Source organism: Cololabis saira, chromosome 22, assembly GCF_033807715.1.
Source record: "Cololabis saira isolate AMF1-May2022 chromosome 22, fColSai1.1, whole genome shotgun sequence".
NCBI lineage: Eukaryota > Metazoa > Chordata > Actinopteri > Beloniformes > Belonidae > Cololabis > Cololabis saira.
Window position 1 is genome coordinate 2,179,023 of NC_084608.1, and position 20,195 is coordinate 2,199,217.

The 20,195-nt window shown below is 44.1% G+C and overlaps 1 protein-coding gene across 1 annotated transcript in view; it reads left to right on the forward strand.

Moving 5' to 3' along the window:
- The window catches only part of tgfbr1b (transforming growth factor, beta receptor 1 b), a 56,419-nt gene that overhangs the window by 8,416 nt on the left and 27,808 nt on the right, over positions 1-20,195 (forward strand). The gene's annotated exons all lie outside the window — the stretch shown is intronic.

The window sequence follows — 20,195 nt, forward strand, 5'->3', positions numbered from 1 at the left end:
GGTAGAAACCTGGACCAGGACCTGGATCATATGGAGAAACCTGGACCAGGACCTGGATCATAAGTGGGTAGAAACCTGGACCAGGACCTGGACCATAAGGGGATAGAAACCTGGACCAGGACCTGGACCATAAGGGGGTAGAAACCTGGACCAGGACCTGGACCATAAGGGGGTATAAACCTGGACCAGGACCTGGACCATAAGGAGAAACCTGGACCAGGACCTGGACCATAAGGGGGTAGAAACCTGGACCAGGACCTGGATCATAAGGGGGTAGAAACCTGGACCAGGACCTGGATCATAAGTGGGGTAGAAACCTGGACCAGGACCTGGATCATAAGGGGGTAGAAACCTGGACCAGGACCTGGACCATAAGGGGGTAGAAACCTGGACCAGGACCTGGATCATAAGGGGGTAGAAACCTGGACCAGGACCGGGATCATAACGGGGACCCTCATGATAAATATTAGTTCTGAATGGGCAGATGTAATTAAGTATGGAGGCACCATAATCAGCACTGGGCCTTGGTTCCACTACATTCAGCATGTGAATGAAACCAGGCTTTTCAACTGTAAATGAACACTGTAGTCATGGTGATGAGAGACAACGCCGTCTCTCTCGTGTCGGACGGCCCTTTTCATGGTCCTGCTGTTTGTGCACCTCGTATTGAGAATGATTCACTTCTCCTTTTAAGATGCTGGAATAAACTAGTTGTGATTAGGGCTGGGCGATTATACGATCTCGATTTGTGATCGCGATCAAATTAAGTTCGATCACGGTGATCAGCTGTGGGTCTACTTTCTCGATCACGTGCAAAACATGCTGCAGCAAAGTGCACGACAACCAATCACAACCCGCTTTCCTGGCACCGCGCTGTCTGCATTAATTGATCATGCGCATGACATGCCACGGCAAGTTGCATGACCATAGGCAGTAAAGTAGTCACATCTGCCTCCCCTGCACCGGTGGGAGCAAGCGTGACCAGAGAGAATAAAACTACAAGACAACCGCAGGCTAGCGTTAGCTTAGCTTCGAGCCGACCGGGACTCACGGTTAGCGGTTATTTATTTATTTATTTCGCCGGACAACTTCTTCCGAGCGTACAGGAGGAGGGTGTGATGGATTCACAAAATGCCCTTCGTGATGGATGTATTGTGTATTCGAACTGCACTCATTCGCTCTGCTTGTACCACAAATTACTCATCACCGCCGACTTCAGAAACTCCGCGGCCCCGACATGGGTGTGTGTGTGCGTGCGTGCGTGCGTGCGTGTGTGCGTGTGTGTGTGCGCGCTCAGCGGAGTGAATGTGTCGGAGCGCGGAGGCAACAAGCAGAGCTCACCAGATGACGCCGTAGACTCTGCATTGGTGTAACGCGGGACCATAAATCAGCCTTAAGTCCCTTTAGGCTAATACTGTGAGAAATAACCTCTCATAATAGCGGTACTACAGTTAATAAATGTAATAAAACTGCCGTTTCTGCTGACTACTGAGTCCTGTAAGTGGCGAGTGAGTTTTAACTCCTTAATTACCAACCAGCGTCAGAGTCACGCACAGTAAACAATCTGTGATGTTAGAGAGCCACCTGTTGGTCAATTTAAGCAACAGCATCGCCAGCTGCTTGACAGTGGCTCAAATCATATTAGTTTACTGGTTTTGTTTTTAATAATGTCATTGCAATTTTATCTATGCAATTGTGAAAAAAATGGCAAAATAAATGAAAAACTGTGAACAACCGCATTCCGTAGGCTATTCGGTACTCAGTATTCAGCCAAGTCTTTAAATTTTATTCCGCTTCAGTTTCGGCCTCAAATTTTAATTTTGGTGCATCCCTAGTTTTTTCGGTGGGTACCACTGGTAGCATTCTGGATTCTTGTTAAAACATGCTATTTGCTTTATTTGTTAATAAAAAAAAAACTAATCTCTGGTTTCTTTCTATTTTATTCCAGAAGGGAGGGGGGGATCTTCTGATTTAAAAAATCGTGATTAAAAATCGAGATCGTTCAATATGGGAAAAAAAATCGTGATCACTTTTTTTGCCATATCGCCCAGCCCTAGTTGTGATGTTACCTTTGCTTGTCACCTAACCAACTTAAAGTGGACTGCAGTTGTCATGACACTCAGTCTTTCCGCTCAGCTGCTTGATTCTGTTTTGATAAGGTGTTAAAATAAATAATCTTTAGCTGTCACGGACTACATTTAAATGTAAGGACAGGGCTGTCATCACGCTGTGTGCCACAGTGCCATATTATCAATATGCAGGTTTAAGTGAAAATTGATTTTCAGCTTTTCCAATAAAGCCATAAACTATCAAATCAAAGTGATAGAAGTTGATTTGTTGCCCCGGCCTATCTTGGATGCTGCTGAATGGACTGCAGCCCACATTCACCTGGCCGTTGAGGCTCTACACTGATTCCGTTCACAGGTGGAACAGATTGCTGTTTGTGATTGTGTTCTCGCACTGAAAAGGCCTCCAACATCAGAGAAACTGGAACTGCACCACTGTGACTGTGTTGTAATACTATACGTCTCAGAACACTCAGCAGCTTTATTCCCACGAGAGTGGAGGATCCCTGAACCCAGTGCTGGAAGTGCATCAGCCACAGTTCACTCTGGGTATGTGCAGGCTTCCAAATTACTGTCCTGACCCACTAGCCCACTGGACAGGTAGGTTTCAAACAAAAAGAGCAATTTCACCGGCCAAACACATTTTTTACTGGCCAAACTAGAAACTTGCCTTTCCGTGTTCCATGTCCATGAATTTCCATACATTTCATCCAGAGAAAGTTACGTTGAATAGGGTTGCAGCGATTAGTTGATGTGGTAGACTTCAACTGATAATGAAAATACAGGACTGTCTCAGAAAATTAGAATATTGTGATTTTCTGTAATGCAATTACAAAAACAAAAATGTCATACATTCTGGATTCATTACAAATGAACTGAAATATTGCAAGCCTTTTATTATTTTAATATTGCTGATCATGGCTTACAGCTTAAGAAAACTCAAATATCCTATCTCAAAAAATTTGAATATTCTGGGAATCTTAATCTTAAACTGTAAACCATAATCAGCAATATTAAAATAATAAAAGGCTTGCAATATTTCAGTTGATTTGTAATGAATCCAGAATGTATGACTTTATTTTTAATTGCATTACAGAAAATAAAGAACTTTATCACAATATTCTAATTTTCTGAGACAGTCCTGTATATGCCAGTGAATTTGTCTGCAAAAAAAAAAAAATGAAGTGAGGCATCACTTTCTTTCCCATCTCTGAGAAAAGCATGTGCACCATAGCGTTCAGTGGCTATTGTTGCCACACGTGTTTTTCAGCAGAGTAAGACATCGTCCACCCTTCCTATCTCTGCTGAGAGACATGCATGAGAGAGTACAGCAGTGGGGACACAGTCAAGCTGCGGCCCATGCAACCATCTTGGCCATCTTTGTTGTCTTTTATTTGTAATTAGCACATCATTTAAACAACCTAATGCATAACTGAAAATCTTAGAGCTAAATAAGAGCCATTTAATAATAGAGATGCACCGATTGATCGGCCACTGATCGGTATCGGGCCAATTATGGCCCTATCGGTTTTGATCGGAGAGATCGGAAAATAATAGTTCAGAGCGGGTCGATCTGATGACGTTTACAACAAGAAACCCCCGCCCGCGCGGGCGTTCCCGCATCTCAGACCCAGCTGTCCTGAGGAGGCGTGGCAGTCTCTACAAAACATCAACACTGAGAATGGCCTCGCCGGTATGGGAGTTTTACAATGTCTGAAAAGGACAACAAATTTGCAGTTTGCAAAGTGTGTCCAAAGGAGATACCACAAGGAGAAATGTTACAAAAGAATTTCAACACAACGAAGCTGATAAAACATTTGAAAGGTTTTCACACGAAGGAGTTTATTGAGTGTTCAAAGTTGGCTGCAGCTAAAGCAGAGAAGGAAAAGGAGTTGCAGCAACGGCACTAACTCAGCTGTAACAGAGACTTATAAACGACAGCAAGAAAAATAAAGAACTACATTGAAAGTTCATGAATTCATATGCTTTGCTCATCAGCCGCTTTCTGTTGTAGAAGACATCGGGTTCAAACGTGCCGTTAGCAGCTTGGATCTGCGGTGTGCGCTGCCGTGTCGTTAATATTTCACTGATGAAATCCTGTCGGAGTTATACCAAACTATATACAGTCCAAAGCCTCATGCAGGATGACAGTCATGTCAGTCGCTTCACGAGGGACGTTTGCTGTTCTAGTGTGAAGAGTTTTGCTTCACTCACAATAGTTTCCTCACACGCGGCGGATGCTACCGCTAAAGCTTTCACAAAGCTTAATAATTAATTATTAATTTTTATTTTAAGATTTAATTCCTCTTTCCACAGGAAAACTAAGGTTTATAGTTTATAACTTGTATCAACTTTTAGAGAGTGACATGTCTGCTGTTGTCTGTGTTGGTCACATGATGTACATAATTATTACCACAGGAAAGCTGAAGCTACTAAGCTACACTTACTCTTTGTAAGCTGAGTCTTAGTCGTCTCTAAGAGTCTCTAGAGCAGGGATATTCAATTGGCGGCTCGCGGGCCACATGCGGCCCGGCAGGAGCTTTTATGTGGCCACTGGTCATATTTCAAAAAAGGGGGTGTTTGTTGAAATTTTTTATTTTTTTTTATAATAGTGATGCACCGAATGTTCGGCCGAAAATAGCAAAAAAAAAACACTTTCGGTGTTCGGTGGAATAAGTGGGGAAAAAAACGAACAGTTAATAACAGCTGGAGTGAGGGAGCAGTGTTAAACGCAGCAAACCTGTCAGCATGCAGCATTTTTTTCATTTGAATAAGTGAGGACTTTGCATTTCAGATGGAACTTCTAAGCCTCCTATAATTCGTGATTGTTTTGTCTTGCTGATATAATGCACAGATGTGTCATTAATAAAGGAGCTTATGGTTAATATTTTGGTTGCTTATTTATAACATCAAACTGCCTACTATGGACTAAAATGCTTGTGCTCAATGCTTAATATAATAATATTCAAATAAGGAAATCTTGGTGGAAAGTGGTGCTTTGTCATTATGGCGTGTTTTATTAAAAGTAAGTCAATATCAACTTCATTAAGTTTGCACAATGCATGGTTTCAAAATGAACTTGCATTCAAAATAATATTTATTTATCTGAATATTATATTTAACATTCACAATTACTAAATCTGGAGACAATTAATACATAATTCATATGTAAACTAGATATATTCAAATGTGTAATACAAATGTATTATATTTACATAAGTCTTCATCTTTGAGTGCAAAATACATTTTGAAAACCCCCACATTTTCAAATTGTGCGGCCCTCTCCATACAGTCCTTTTGCAGATGTGGCCCCCGGCCGAATCTAGTTGAATACCCCTGCTCTAAAGGGTGAAATATTGCCTCAGCATGAAATAAAACAGTCAATGAATGATACTTTCTCATCTCCTAATATTTATACCTAATAATACAATGTCAGTGTCGTGTACATGAGACAACAATATTGACTAATTTATGGATTTCACGCTGTGATCGGTGATCAGAAAAATCCTATTGTGTGGGCATTGTCTGCGGTGAGGCAGCTGTCTGGATCCTGACACCATCCTTTCATATCAAGCTTCTGCATATTGAGACGAGACGGATGTCCTGCCTCGTCCTCCCACCCCTAGTCTGTTCAGCCGTCCACATCTCCCTGTCTTGTGTGGATCCACCCCATACGTATTGTTTTAACTCTTTTCAGAGTGATATGTTGTAATAACTGATGCTATCAGCAAAGAGTTCTGTCCATACACCAGCTGCCAGCTTCTACTGCTTATCATTGATGGCCTATTTGGGTGTGAGTGAGTGTGTGATCATTTCACAAACTTGAATTCCAATCACATTTGTCCCTCTGAAACCCTGGAGCAGTTGCTTGTTGTGCTACCATCCTCTCAGGCTTTTCCGTCCCCCTCTGAGCCTTTAGTCCACTGCTGCACTCTTGAGAAGTGTTTCCGTGCAGCAGGGGTGTTGCTGTCCAGGTTGGGTGTTAAGGAAGGTGGCCTGCAGCCAATCATGTGAGGCACCGTTAGGTTTCCCCTGGAGCCCTGGGCTCCAGCCCTGACCTTTGAGGGTAAAGAAGTGAGTAGCCTGTGAGGGGGGGTTTATGTGGTCTGAGTGGGGGGGCCCCCTCTCCCAACACACATACGGAGAGCACATCTGGTATGGACAAAAGGCTGGTCATAAAGGAGCTGGCTGGGGCTGGGGGGGCTGGGCCACGACCTATGGAAATGACTGTGGGAGCCGAAAAAGGGGCCGTTCACACATACAGAATGACCTGAGAAATGGGTGGGGGCAGAGCGGCATCTTGACATGAACATGGAAGTGCTTCTACAGCTGTCTCTCCTTTATATTTGCTTTACATTTAGTTTGTTTCAGTGTTGTGGGGCATGTTTTTGTGAGAATGAATCAATTAAAGCACAGGTGCAGGTTCCTGTGACTGAGCAGTGCATTACTGAATCTATTTAATTGTGGCCCAGACCCTTTTCGTTTGAGTTGGTGATCTGGAAATCAGAAGGTTTCTAGAAAGGGCTCCCCAAGATTTAGTGTGCGTTCACATTTTTCTTGTTTGGGTCGAGCAAAGTGAGCTCTGATGCAGTTACCCCATCGATGCAGTTCACGTCACCCCAGGTACATGAAACCCTGTGGAATGTTGGTTCTAGGTTTGCTTCCAGCTGGATCCATCTGTCCAATCAGGTGTGAACTTTTCATCATTTCGTCACTTGTATCAGTGTCCGTCTGATGTTGAAAGATGTGCGTGAATGCCAAACAAACCTTCCTGCTGTGGTGAGAGCCTGCAGCACCAACGAGCCCCTAACCAGGACCCTGAGCAGCAGTTGCTCTCTGCCTCGGCTCTGTCACATCAATTTGGTGTCATGGTGGAAATCCTTTTCTCGGGAGAGCCCCATTGTCTCATTTCCACGGCACAATGCACTTAATTTATGTAAAAGAAACACAACAAATCACCGTGCACTCGATTGACTGGAATTGGCCAATTTTCAGCTTGACGGGCCTGAGCGGTGAACAGTAGGTCACCATCACAATCTTACAGATTACGTTCTGGTTCGTTTTGCCACATTAAACATGAAAGCGCTGCATATAAGCGTAGCATGAGAAACATGCTAACGTGGAACTTTTACTGAACATAGACTTAAAAACTGTCGGACACGGCACGTGCCCACCTAATGTCAACCAATCCCAGATGTGGCCACCAGCTCCACCAGCCCATCCACCATGGAGGAGCTGCTGGCAAACGTGGAATATTCCATTTCACATATCGTTTTTGCTAAACCTCATAGCCTGGCTAACCATGGATTCCCACTGAAAGCGTCATAGGCGTCATAGGCGTCATAGGCGTCCGACTGCCATTCATTTTCTATGAAAGCGCGCTGCGAGGCGTTGGAGGCCACGGAGACGTTGGAGGCGTCGGGAGCAGCGCGATGGAGGCATTCACAGCGTCAATTTGAAGTTGAAAAATCTCAACTTTATGCAAATGAGCAGCGGCGACGCCGAGGCAGCCTCCAATCACAGACCGGGATTCCTGAAGCAAGAAGCCTTGCCCAAAGCGGGAGAAAGACAATACAAAAGTGCAAAGGAAAATGGAGGAGAAACTTATTATAGCAGTGTCTGGTTCCCCAGAATTGTACGACGTCTCTATTTTTATATACAGAGACATGAAAAAGAAAAACAAGGCATGGAAAAAAGTGTCAGATACGATTGGGATATCTGGTATGTAACAGGCTGATGTAAAAAAAAAAGAAATAAGTGTACATTTAATTTAGCTAGTTAAACGATGTACAAATCAAATAAATCTCCATGTAATTATGCTTCACACAATCTTATATTTACGCTGACGGACAGGTATTGATTTTTCTGTGTGTTGTGTATAGTTGATGACTGTAGGAAGAGATGGAAAAGCTTGAGGGACACATATAGAAGGGAGAGGAAGAAAGAAAAGGAGAGGTGTAGGAGCGGATCTGAGACTTCAGTCCACCGGCCATGGCGATACAGCCAAATAATGAACTCCCTCAACCCCTTCCTGGAGGAGAGTGTCACCAACAGCAACATGAGGGCCAGCCAGAGAAGTGGTCAGGGAGGGAATGCTGCCTCCACCAGCCAGGTCACAGAGCCAGAGGTAGAAAATGAGGAGACCTTCTCCCTCCTCCTGCACCTCCTGCACGCGGCGACACGCACCCTACGGCAAGGGCTATGCCATAGCCTGATGTCACCTCCCAAAAATTGTAACTACACGTCGCGGCGACGCAGACCCAACGCAGGCCGAGAGGGTTGTGATTGGTTCGCTTGGTAGCAACTAGGGTTGCAAAGGGGTGGAAAATTTCCGGTAAATTTCCGGAAACTTTCCATGGGAAGTTAAGCTGGGGAATTTTGGAAATATTTCCATGGGAATTATGGGAATTATTGGGAATTAACTGGAAATTGGGGGTAATTTAAACAAACTGTATCATATCCAAACATTAGCACCTAACTTACCAGCTAGCTAGCTACTGTGTTAATACATTTTTATTTAATATTTGCAAGTTAAACATTAATACCATTATAGATCAAATATGTTTACCCCATAATATAATCAAAACTTACTTGACTTTATATAGTCCGTGGGCTCAAATGTGTGGCTTCAATAGTCTTGTGCTTTGAGCTCAAATGTGTGGCCTCCAGGCTTCAAGAAATCACCTGTGCATGTGATGGAGGAATGCACAGTGCATGTAGGGGGTGTGGCCTCAATAGCCTTGCAGTAAGCTGTGTGCATGTGATGGAGGAATGCACAGTGCCTGTAGGGGGCGTGGCCTCAATAGCCCTGCAGTAAGCAATGTGCTGTGTGCATGTGATTGAGGAGTGTACTTGCATTAAATCTGGTTGTTTTAGCCAAGACTATGCTACAATATATTTCCCCCAACTATATTTAAGTTCCCTGTTAAGGGCCAACCTTCAATTCTGTAAATTTCTTATTTATTCCCGTTAATTCCCATATATTCCCGTTAATTCCCATGGAAAGTTTCCAACTTTGAAAATTCCCGGAATTTTGCAACCCTAGTAGCAACGCATTTCCGGTTTCTGGTTGATGAAGCAGTCGTGAACTTTCAGCGCTCTTTTCTTTGTGTGTGTGATTTTTATTTATTTATTTATTTATTTATTTTTTGGGTTGTTTTGGTTTTTTGCACAATAGTTGTCCTTATCTCTTTGATTCACTGTGACCGGAAAAACTGGAAGCTAAACAAAGTATCAACTAGTGCTCTGGGGGGGTACTGCACCGCGGAGAAATGGAGTGACGGAGAAGTCTGAAGGGTTCACGACGGCGTCACAGCAATGGCGTAGGCTCTGCGTTGGTTTAACGTGGAACCTTAAATCAGCCTTAACTGGTGTCCATCCGGTTGATCCGCTGACCAACCTTGTTAACGAGAGCATCAAACTCACTCTTGTCTAATCGGAAATAACGCTGAAACCAAGCTTCGTCGCAACGTAGCTCCGTTATCAGGCGATGAAATTCCCAGTGGAGTTGACGGGTTTGCAGCACTTTATGGACACTGATGGGCCGACGGCGCCGGGCCCTGCATTTACTCAGCAAATGCACTGCTGAAAATAAAGATAAGATAAGATAATCCTTATTTTCTCCCTCAGTGGGGAAACTTACTTTGTTGGCAGCAGTACACTTAGCACACACATGCAGGGGAGGGGTAGAAGCCTTCCTACAGTGTGATCCATGGTGAAAGAGGAAACCGAAGATGTGCACACCACATATATAGGCTATATGCACTTGTTTCCTGCGTGATGCAGCGTCCTGAGCCTCCACAGGCGATTTTTGACGCTTTCAGTGTGAATCTACATTAAAGGGGCGGATATACTTGCTGTTTGAGCCTGCGTTCGTTCGCGTTCACAACCAACTGCAACGCTGTAACCGATTGGGGGCAGTATGCAGAGCCAGAGTTAGAAAAGTAATAAAATATTTGGTAGTAGTTTAATAAACCAGCTGGTGGAATAACGATAAATAAACCAGACAGCAACACGTGATGAAGAGGAGACATCTGCACTGCTTTTCTTGTGATCTCGGTAAAGATAATGGCGCCATCGGAGAGGGTTTGTCGGGTCGTTCAACCAGAGCGGTTTGGAGACGAGAGAGATCTTAGTCCTGCCGATGCAGCAACTGATGATGAGAAACAGCTGAGATATTTGAGCATTTCCTCCGTTTGGTTTGACGACTTGTTACATGGGATTGTCCCGCTGATTCAGCTCAAAACCAGATAAAACTGCAGCAGAGAGCTGGCCGTCATCCTGCGCTACCTGACGGGGTCGAGCTGTTGAGCTGCAGCAGCCAGGTGGAGCGTGCATGTTGCCAGGAGATGAATGTACCAAAATATCTGGAGCAAAGTTGGTGTCGGTGAAGCGATGACTGAAGAACCTCTGTATCCAGCTCAGACGATTGATCGGTGGACAAAACCCCCCACCAGCATCATCACGGCTGCATCTTCCCACGAGCACGGACACGACGGGCACGGACACGACGGGCACGGACACGACGGGCACGGACACGACGAGCACAGCTCTATCTGCACCAGGACTGTGTTGATCTGCCATCGCTGTTTTGACCCGCATGTTTGTCTCTGTGCAGCGGTGATGTCACATCATAAATGTGAGGGTAACAGCTGCTCAGCCTCTCTTCAAAACAGTCCGCTAGTTTCAAACCTCTGCGTCAAGTCCCTGTGGTCAGCTGGTATCAGACCGGGACCAGAGCCACTCAGACCGGGACCAGAGCCACTCAGACCAGGACCAGAGCCACTCAGACCGGGACCAGAGCTACTCAGACCGGGACCAGAGCCACTCAGACCGGGACCAGAGCTACTCAGACCGGGACCAGAGCCACTCAGACCGGGACCAGAGCCACTCAGACCGGGACCAGAGCTACTCAGACCGGGACCAGAGCCACTCAGACCGGGACCAGAGCTACTCAGACCGGGACCAGAGCCACTCAGACCGGGACCAGAGCCACTCAGACCGGGACCAGAGCCACTCAGACCGGGACCAGAGCCACTCAGACCGGGACCAGAGCTACTCAGACCGGGACCAGAGCCACTCAGACCGGGACCAGAGCCACTCACGGGCAGAGCCAGAACTGCAGGTCGCGTACGCGTTCAGTGTCTTTTGGAGAACGTGCCTGGCGACGCGTCAAATGAACGCAGGATACGGCTGACGGCCATGATGAGTACGTATTCTGAACTGCAAGTACGACAATATAGACAAACGGACACACACACACGTTTTTGGGCTGTGGGAGGAAAAAATCTCTGCATGCTAATATTCAGTTTGAAAGGTGCTGTAGTTCACTGTAGTCTTGCTATTGTATTTGTGAGGAAGCTTTACCAGAAACTTGTGTGTGCGCGCGCTTGCATTTGCCGTATTCTGAATTACTGTATGGTTTTCTTCTTGCACAGAGGTTAGGGAATCAAATTGTTATTGATTTGTTCCCCTTGAACCCGTCGGGTTTTGTCATTCCTCCTGGCCTCTACTGTGAGTTGATATATTAGATTAGACTTTGTCACGTCTTTTCTTTTGCCCCGTCTCTGAGGACTTTCTCCTTTGAGCATCGGACCCTCAACTTTCATCCTTGGTTGTTCCAATCTATCTTCCCTCATGGTCCTCCCCTGGTTTAGCATGGTTTAGCATGGTACCAGCTTCAGTGAGGAGAACAGTCTCCCGGGCCTGGACGACTTATGGCTGGCATTAATGTCATTTGCCTTTTTTTTTTTTACAAGTATGTGTTTTATTTGGGTTGTTGTTTTTTATGATGGGTGTCAACTTCCCAACTTGTATAGTTTTATATATATAGTGTTTAGGAAAGAATCATGTGGGGTTGAAGGTGCTCCTGTGGATGACCCTGGACCCCCCCCCCGAACCTGCTCTGTAGACCCCCCCCTCTCCGCCGGTTTATGTCTTCCTCGTCTCCCCAGTTACTCATCTTGCAAATATAGACCCTGTGACATCCTGCTGCTGTTTTGTTGAACTATGTCATAGTTCAACAAAAGTTTCATGTTTCAAATGATCCAGCTCATCTGCAGGAAGGGTGCAGGTTGAAGAAGCTTCAACGCTGCACACCTTCAACAGTTGTTGTGATAGTGTTCCTCCTGACAGATCCCCTGCATGTGTCCCCAAGTTGAGCTTGAACCCCGCAGACCACAGAGAATCACTGTAAAGTGCACCTGTGACCAGTCTGGCTGCAACTGTGTCCTTTTACTCTTCTCCAGGGAATATTTCCTGATATGATCAAAAACTCATCTGTCAGCTGGCTTGAGCAGAGATGTTATGTTTATGTTCATGTTCTGGATCTCTGGAAAGTGTCTAGAGACAACATCTGTTGTATTAGACGCTATATAAATAAAATTGAATTGAATGTGGATGAACACTTCTCTCATTAAAATAGGTGCAGAAACACTTATCCTTCGAATGAGCAATGCTTTGACTTCTCGGCGTGCTGTTCTTTTCTTTCTGCAGAGAGGTGATGCTGGATATCAGAAGTGATTTTTGGTTTAATTATATCTACCGCATCGAGAGGAAACAGATGAGGTGGCTGGGCATTGGTCAGGATGCATCCCTGAGAAAAAGTCACAATTCTGATGATTGCAATTAGAGATAAAATAAGATGAATTGTAAAGCTTTACACATCTAACCTTAAAATGAGAGAATTATTAAAGCACGTTATTTTATTGAGTATCATCTCATGTTGCTACCCTGGAGTTTTGACTGGATAAGAAATACGCATGGGTTGGTTCAGCTTAAACGGAGGGTTGTTCCTCTGACTCGCTGCCATCTGTTTCCTCCTCATCTTCATCGCTTACCTCTTCCGTATCTGTCCCTTTTTCTGAACCTGATACCCTCGTGTCTTCATCCCTCACACTGAGTCACACTGCTGTCTTCTTGCTCTCCGTCTTCCTCACGTTGTTGCTGCTCTGCTCCTCCCTCAGTGGCCCTCCCCGCACCTGAATCTCCTGAATGATCCCCCATCCTCTCCTTCATTTCTATCCCTTTCTTCTGCTTGCTTGACCTGGTCGCTCATTTCTTTTTCACTAAAATAACTTTTCTATTTCTGTTTTCTAACGTCATCTTACAGGTGATGATGCGCTTAAAGCTGAAACTCAGACCTTACCCGGCAACAAAAAGTAATATTTTCTGATTGGCCGATAGGGGTGACAAGGCTCTTAAGTGGGGGGCAGCGACCCCCCCGGCCCCCTTTAGATCTGCCCCTGATCAGGAGTGAAGCTGGTTCCTCCTCGAGTGCTGCTCAGTGGGGATCACGCCTCGCTCTCCCACCACCAAGGGCGTAGGTTTGGTCTCAACATTGGTAGGGACAATATAACAGCATAACCTGCATACACTTTTTGCTGGGGACGGGACATTAATAAGACCAAACAGATTGAGTGAACGGGGGTCAGGGCTACATTTGTCACAAATATGAACCTAATTAATTGATAGGCTAAATGATCAATGTAAAATAAATCTGTATTGATTTATACTAACTTTCATGTGTATTGGTTCACTTGATACACTGTTCGATTCAAACTCGATTCAAACCGGGCCTGTTCTCTCTAAGCAGGGGAAGACAATCTAAATTACCTATATATCTGAACTCATTATATAATGCAAATAAGGTTGCTTAAAAGTTGGTGGGGACAATTTGAGCCTCCTGAAGAGTTGGAAGTGTTATGTCCCTACCGTCCCTATGCAAACCTACGCCCTTTCCCACCATTGAGCAGGCTTAGGTGGACGTTTTCTTGATGAGAAAGGGGAGTGGGATTTAACGGGTGGCTCCACCGTCTCTGGTCTGCATCACCTGACTCACCTCCTTTGTCACGGTGTGGACTGCACCCACCAGGTTGTGGAGGCTGTTGTACATACTGTATACAAATGACTGCTGTAGCACTTTTGAAAACTGTCATATACTGAAGTTTGCAGATGACACTGTTCTAGTGAGCCTGCTGAAAAGTACTGAGACTTCACATGGTCCTGTGTTTGAATACTTTTTGAAATGGTGTGAGGAATCTTTTTTATCTTTGAATATCTTAAAGACAAAGGATATGTGTATCGATTTCAGACACGTGCAGCTTCTCCTGTAAGTAAAGTGATTGAGGGGGAAGAAGTTGAAATTGTTGAGTTCTATAAATATTTAGGCACTATTATTGACAACAAACTGTCATTTGGAAAAAATTCAGACTCAATATATAAGAAAAGCCAGCAGCGCCTTTTTTGTCTTTGAAAACTTTCTAAATTCCAGGTGGATTCTTCCCTGGATTCTTCATCGAACCTGTTATCACTTTTTCTTTTATTTGTTGGTTTCAATCGTTGAAGGTCAAAGACAGAAATTTGCTCAATAAGGTTGTCAGTCTAAGCAGTAAAATCATTGGGTCGGCTCAACAAACTTTACAAGAACTTTATAACAAACAGCGGATCAAGAACTCCATGTTGTCTGATTTTCACGTCCCTTAATAAACAGTTTCAGTTTCTACCATCAGTTACTGCTCAGACTAACAGATACAAACAGTCCTTTGTTCCTCCGCTATTGTTCTTTTAAATGCCGGAAGGAAAAGGTAGTGGGTGAAAAAGCCTTCCCTTAAGCTTAGGTCTGCACTATGATGTGTAACCTATTGTAACTTATTGTGTATATTTTATGTATATTTAACATTGTGTGCTTCTCCTGTCGTGAAACTAATCGCCCCCTTGGGGACAAATAAAGTGATTGATTGATTGATTGATTGATTGATTGATTGATTGATTGATTGATTGATTGATAATCAAACAGGCACTTGAAATACTGGTCAAGTCTTCTCCTGGCAGTTCCTGGCTATGGGGCAATGGTTTGGAGCTCTTCATAGCGGTCTTAGATAGTCCACACACTAAATGAGCCAGTGGTGTGAGCTCCAGCACAGCAGTTTCCACTCCTGTACTGACGATAAGGACTCCAGGCTCTTCCTCTGCTGTGCTGCCTCAAAGCTTCAGTCAAAGCTGAGTGTGGTGTGTCTGAAACTCCAGGGTTCAGACAGAGACTTGGCGGGGGCGGCCCAGTGGGTCAGCGCTGCTTTCACAGGCAGCTCCGCTGGGGATCAGCATCTCTGGATTCAGAGTGGGATGGCAGTGGGCGAGAGAGCTGGATGCTTGTGTGCAGTTCCACACTAGCCAGGTCCTGCTGAGCCCTGATCCAGATATAGAACCAGGACTGGAGAGATGGGGGGCAGGAGCCAGTCACATCCAGAGAGAGAACAGGACCCAGGTTGAACTCTGAGTCAACTCTTTTACAATCCATATCCTTCATGGGAGCATTTCTGAGAAATGTAAAGCTGGTGGTGCTCTGGTGTCAGAGCCAGCCATCACGCTCCCTGACAACCCAGAACATGTCGACGCGGGCCAGAACAGCCTGTGGGCTGGCCGTAGCTCTGTGTTGTGTGTGTCTCGTCTGGCTGGCTGTCTGCCGTTGCTCTCACAAGCATCTCGCATGAATCACTCACTTCCTGTCTGACTACGCTGTGAGACGCTGTGTGTGAGACACTGTGTGTGAGACAGTGTGTGTGAGACACTGTGTGTGTGACCTGATGCTCATTTTAGCAGCAAGTGTCTTTGTAAGAACAGCCTCTGTTGTGAGGTAACAACACACCCTCTCCTCAATACTAGCATAAAATAATTAAAATTATTAGTAAAGAGACGTCTCTTAAATAAATACATATAAAACGTATTTAATTATTATTAAATGGCTATTTGTTTACTAAAAATGGTCATGGTTTCAAGTTACGATAAGTGATTATAACTTAAACGCATTGTCGATGACTATACATTGTTTGAATTGGTTGATGTTATTTAAAGAAGGTATGATTTTGTATTGTAATGCATTATATCTAAATGTTTAACGGAATGACTGTCACCTTAATGTGAGTGTCAAAAGGAGCACTGGTCTTATTTGACAGAAATCTAGAATATATTTTGTAGTAAAATTTCCTTTTTTTTTTCTTTTACTTTTTTCTTTTCTATCTTTCTTTTTCTTTACTACCTCTTTAGGTTTGCTTTTAATTTGTCATGTATTGTATATTATGTGTCGGACCCCAGGAAGAATAGCTGCAGTTTTGCTGCAGCTAATGGGGATCCAAATAAAACTATAACTAATGCCCATCACATTGGTGTCTAAACACACCTGAATACTCATTTGTAACAGTGGCTATCAGGTCGTGGGTGACGATCACTGGCCGTGATGTAGTTTATCTACACACAGACTGTCCATAGCACGCGTGTTGCTTTAGTTTAGTCATTTAATTGCCTCGTGTGTGACTGGGATGTATAGCTGTTGATCCAGTTCTGGTGGCTTTGAGGGCCGAGGTGAAGCATTGATGATGTCTCAGCAATGCAGTCATGGCTTTGATCACTTTGGAGATGCACAGATGTAGTTTGTGGAAGTGTGGGGGTGTGTTGAACGACAGGAGCGTAGAATCCAGTCAGGGTTCTTTTGTTTGTTTTGGGGTTTTCTGCATGCCAAGTTGAACACGTCAAAACAAGTTAATCCCTTGTCATTTCAGTTTTGACTACTTGCTCACAAATCTGTCCATCTTCAGGGACGTGCTTGGTGAAGCACACTTTAACAAATTTGTGGCAACGGTTTTACGGCGTATCTTGCAGATAACTGCCCCAGGGCACGGCGCCACGCTGTCGTCGTACAAACATTTGGTTCCCAACTGAATGAAATACAAGAGCCCAATCATTCAGAACTGCCTTGTTTTCTTTTTGTTTCAGAAATGACAAAAAAGTATCCTGTCAGATCCAAAACCAAGATGCTCGTAACCCGCTGATATGTAAAATGACGCGTCGCTCCAACTCAGGCATTTTTCTTCCCCTCATACAGTCTAGCAACTGAAAGAAGACAAAAATAAGTGTTGTGTGAAATATTTCAGTGGTCTTGTCCAGACATTGTGTGTGTGTGTGTGTGTGTGTGTGTGTGTGTGTGTGTGTGTGGAACACACTTTATCTGCTGAGTCAGAGCAGACCGGTGTCAGCTGACTCACGTCTGGTCTGTCACTGATCCGTCGCCTCTTTCCACCATGCCAAAACAAACATATACATTTGCAGAGTTTCTTTGTCATCTGTTCTTTTCATTATGACAATTAAAAGTACCTTTCCTGGACAGAACTGGCTGTGGCATGGACTGTGTTGAGTATATTCCCTTAAAACCCTCACATGTCTGCTGATATCTGCTTGTGTGTGTGTGTGGGGTGTGTTAATCATTCAGAGCTCGTATCTAGGGAGGTGTGTTTTTCTAACCCGGCCAGTGATACACTAAGGGCTGCATAATGACACCAGACTCTTAGATCTGTATACCCTGCGGCTGGGCAAGGGCACTGTTGAAACACACACACTGATGTATAATTAGAGAGGAAGGGAGGCCTCCTCTATTCATAGCACTCCATCACAGCGCTGCTAATAGCTGGTAGTCTCAGGGATTGCTCAGCAGACTTCTTCACTCTGTCGGTGTCTGACCTGCAGTTCCTCACCGTTCACGGCGGATTACCGATGCCCCGACCTGCCGCTCCAACCAGCATGTCCCACACTTCCTGTGCCCATCCCAGTGATTTCACATTAAACTTCATACATAGATTACACATATGGGTGGATGGATGGTAGGGCTGTAACAATATATCGTGCCACGAAATTTCGCGATACAAAAACGTCACGAAACGTGTTGTGGAGGTGACAAACTGTATCTGATATTGGATTATTAATATTAATCTATTGTGTTGACTAGTAACGACCGCGCCTCGACCCACGGACCAAAATCTTCCTCTGCTCAGAAGAAACTGGTACCGTTTTGGTCCCGATCACGGGACTCTTGCAGGGTTTGGAGCTCTGAACTTTTACTGATGTAAGGCTGGTGTAGAGTTAAGCCTTACCTTATTAAATTAAACCTTTTTGGGGTGGTGAGTAGGATAAACACGGGGACAACTTCTGCTGAGTTCCAGTGTACTTTAATGTCCCTCAACAGTGTAGGATTTTAGAACATCAACACAGCACCTAGTGCCGTACTGTGGCGTATCACTCCGCCCAATCTAAAACAGACTAATCACTACAGATAAACTGACTAGTGTCATTATAGTCCCTGATTTACATCACAATATAAAGAATAGATTTATAAAATAATGAACCCCGAATTACCAAAATAACCTTCTTAACAAAAATAAATCTCCTCTTACACTTATAAGGTGAGCATGAATCAATCTGTTTTATGATTTAAAATTGTATGTATTTATTTACTTTTAGTTATTTAATTTTAGTTAGTAATTTCTGGAAAAGAAAAAAGTCAAATCATACATGAGAGAAACTATTCAGTTTGTGTCTAAATATTTGTACTTGTATGAAACTGAAGATCATAATGCAAACCTGACATTTACTTTTAGTTCAGTTTGTGGAAAATGGTTGGCCTGGCTTTCTCTTTAAAACTTAAACCGTTTTAAAGAATTACAAACTGTAACGCACAGTATTGTTTTGTATTTTGTGTCTTTCAAATAAAAGACCATTTTTTCCAGTCATATGTTCCTCATTCAAAGTTGTTAAAAAAATACTGCTATAATATCGTATCGTTATCGTGACCTCAGTATCGCGTATCGTACCGTATCGTGAGATTAGTGTATCGTTACAGCCCTAATGGATGTACAGCCAGCCGGCAACCTTCCAACTGTCCTTTGGTCCATTCACATTGTAATGTGTCCTACCTACATGGAAGCAGCTGTTACCTGTCCCTCTAGCATCACCATTTGCTTTTATGTTTGAAAAAAAAAGTATTCATTTTTTGGGGATAATCCTAATCACAGATTTTGTGGTGGTATTTTATTAGAATTTTGCAGTACTTTAAAAAGGATGGACGAGTCGGCGAAGAATGATATGATGGCATTTAGATTTATACAGTAACTCTGGAAAGAGACGATGCCAAGAGAGAGGACAGGGAAAGAAGAGATGATGAAGATGAGAAGGAGGAGGCAATAAAAAGATTAAGGACATTGAAGCAGCCTAAAGAGGTGCAGTTGATTAGGCCCTGAACAAGTATCCAAGCCATCAAGGATCATGTTTACCTTTTAATACTACGATTTTACATCTATGCAGTGACTGGTCATCTACTTCCAAGACTGCTTTCAAGACCTGCCGTTTCCGGGGGCACGGTGACGCAGCAGGTAGTCTCACAGCAAGAAGGTCCTGGGTTCGATCCCCGCCGGGGACGCTGTGGGCGCTGAAGTGCGTGTTAGTTCCCCTCAGTGCAAAAAGCACCAAACCAGCCTGTGGTAGATAGCTGTTCCCGTGTTCCATCATCAGACACCAACGGTGATGGAAGTTTCATCACTCGCTTGGATCTTTCAATAGGATCCTTCAACAGTGAGAAGAATAACAAATCTTCATCCATTTGGCAGACCTCACAGGGACCACATGTCTCAAAATGCCTTTCCATAACAGCGCACAATTAATTATTATTTGAGAACATGGCAATGTGAACACACATTTCAGTTGAGTTTATTGGGTGATTAGCCTTTATTTGGTATCTAGCAGTGAGCTTTTAGGACTTAACGTTTGGTGACATCTGCCATGAAGTCAACATGGATTTAACAAGCGTCTCTTGTGGAGGAAGCGTATGTCCAGATGTTGCTGCTGTTACACTCGGCTTCTCTTTGCTTCTTTGGACATGAGGCAGATAATAAAATATCTGTCAGGAAAAACGGCACAAAACTGGAAACTGAGATACTCCACAATTTGAGAATCACTAGTGTAAAGTGTGACGGGACGGGAGTGACAAAGTCCTACGTTCGGCTGTGTGAGAGTTGAATGTCTGTTGAGTAACTGTTGACTTTGGTCTGATTGCAGGCCCGGGGCCCTGATAGATTTAAGCTGATCACGTAGCACCACACATTTGTTTCAGTGGGTAGCTGGGGCACTAATGTGGATGGGGAGGGGTTTCCGTGGGAAACGGCATCTTGAAGCTAAACTGAAGTGATGTGGATGTAACCTGGAATGTGCTCCAGCACCCCTGTGAAATGAAACCAATGAATGAATGGATGGAAACAAATGTGTTTGCTAGGATTCTGTGGTGAAGAAGGAAAGCTCTGAGTCTTCTCT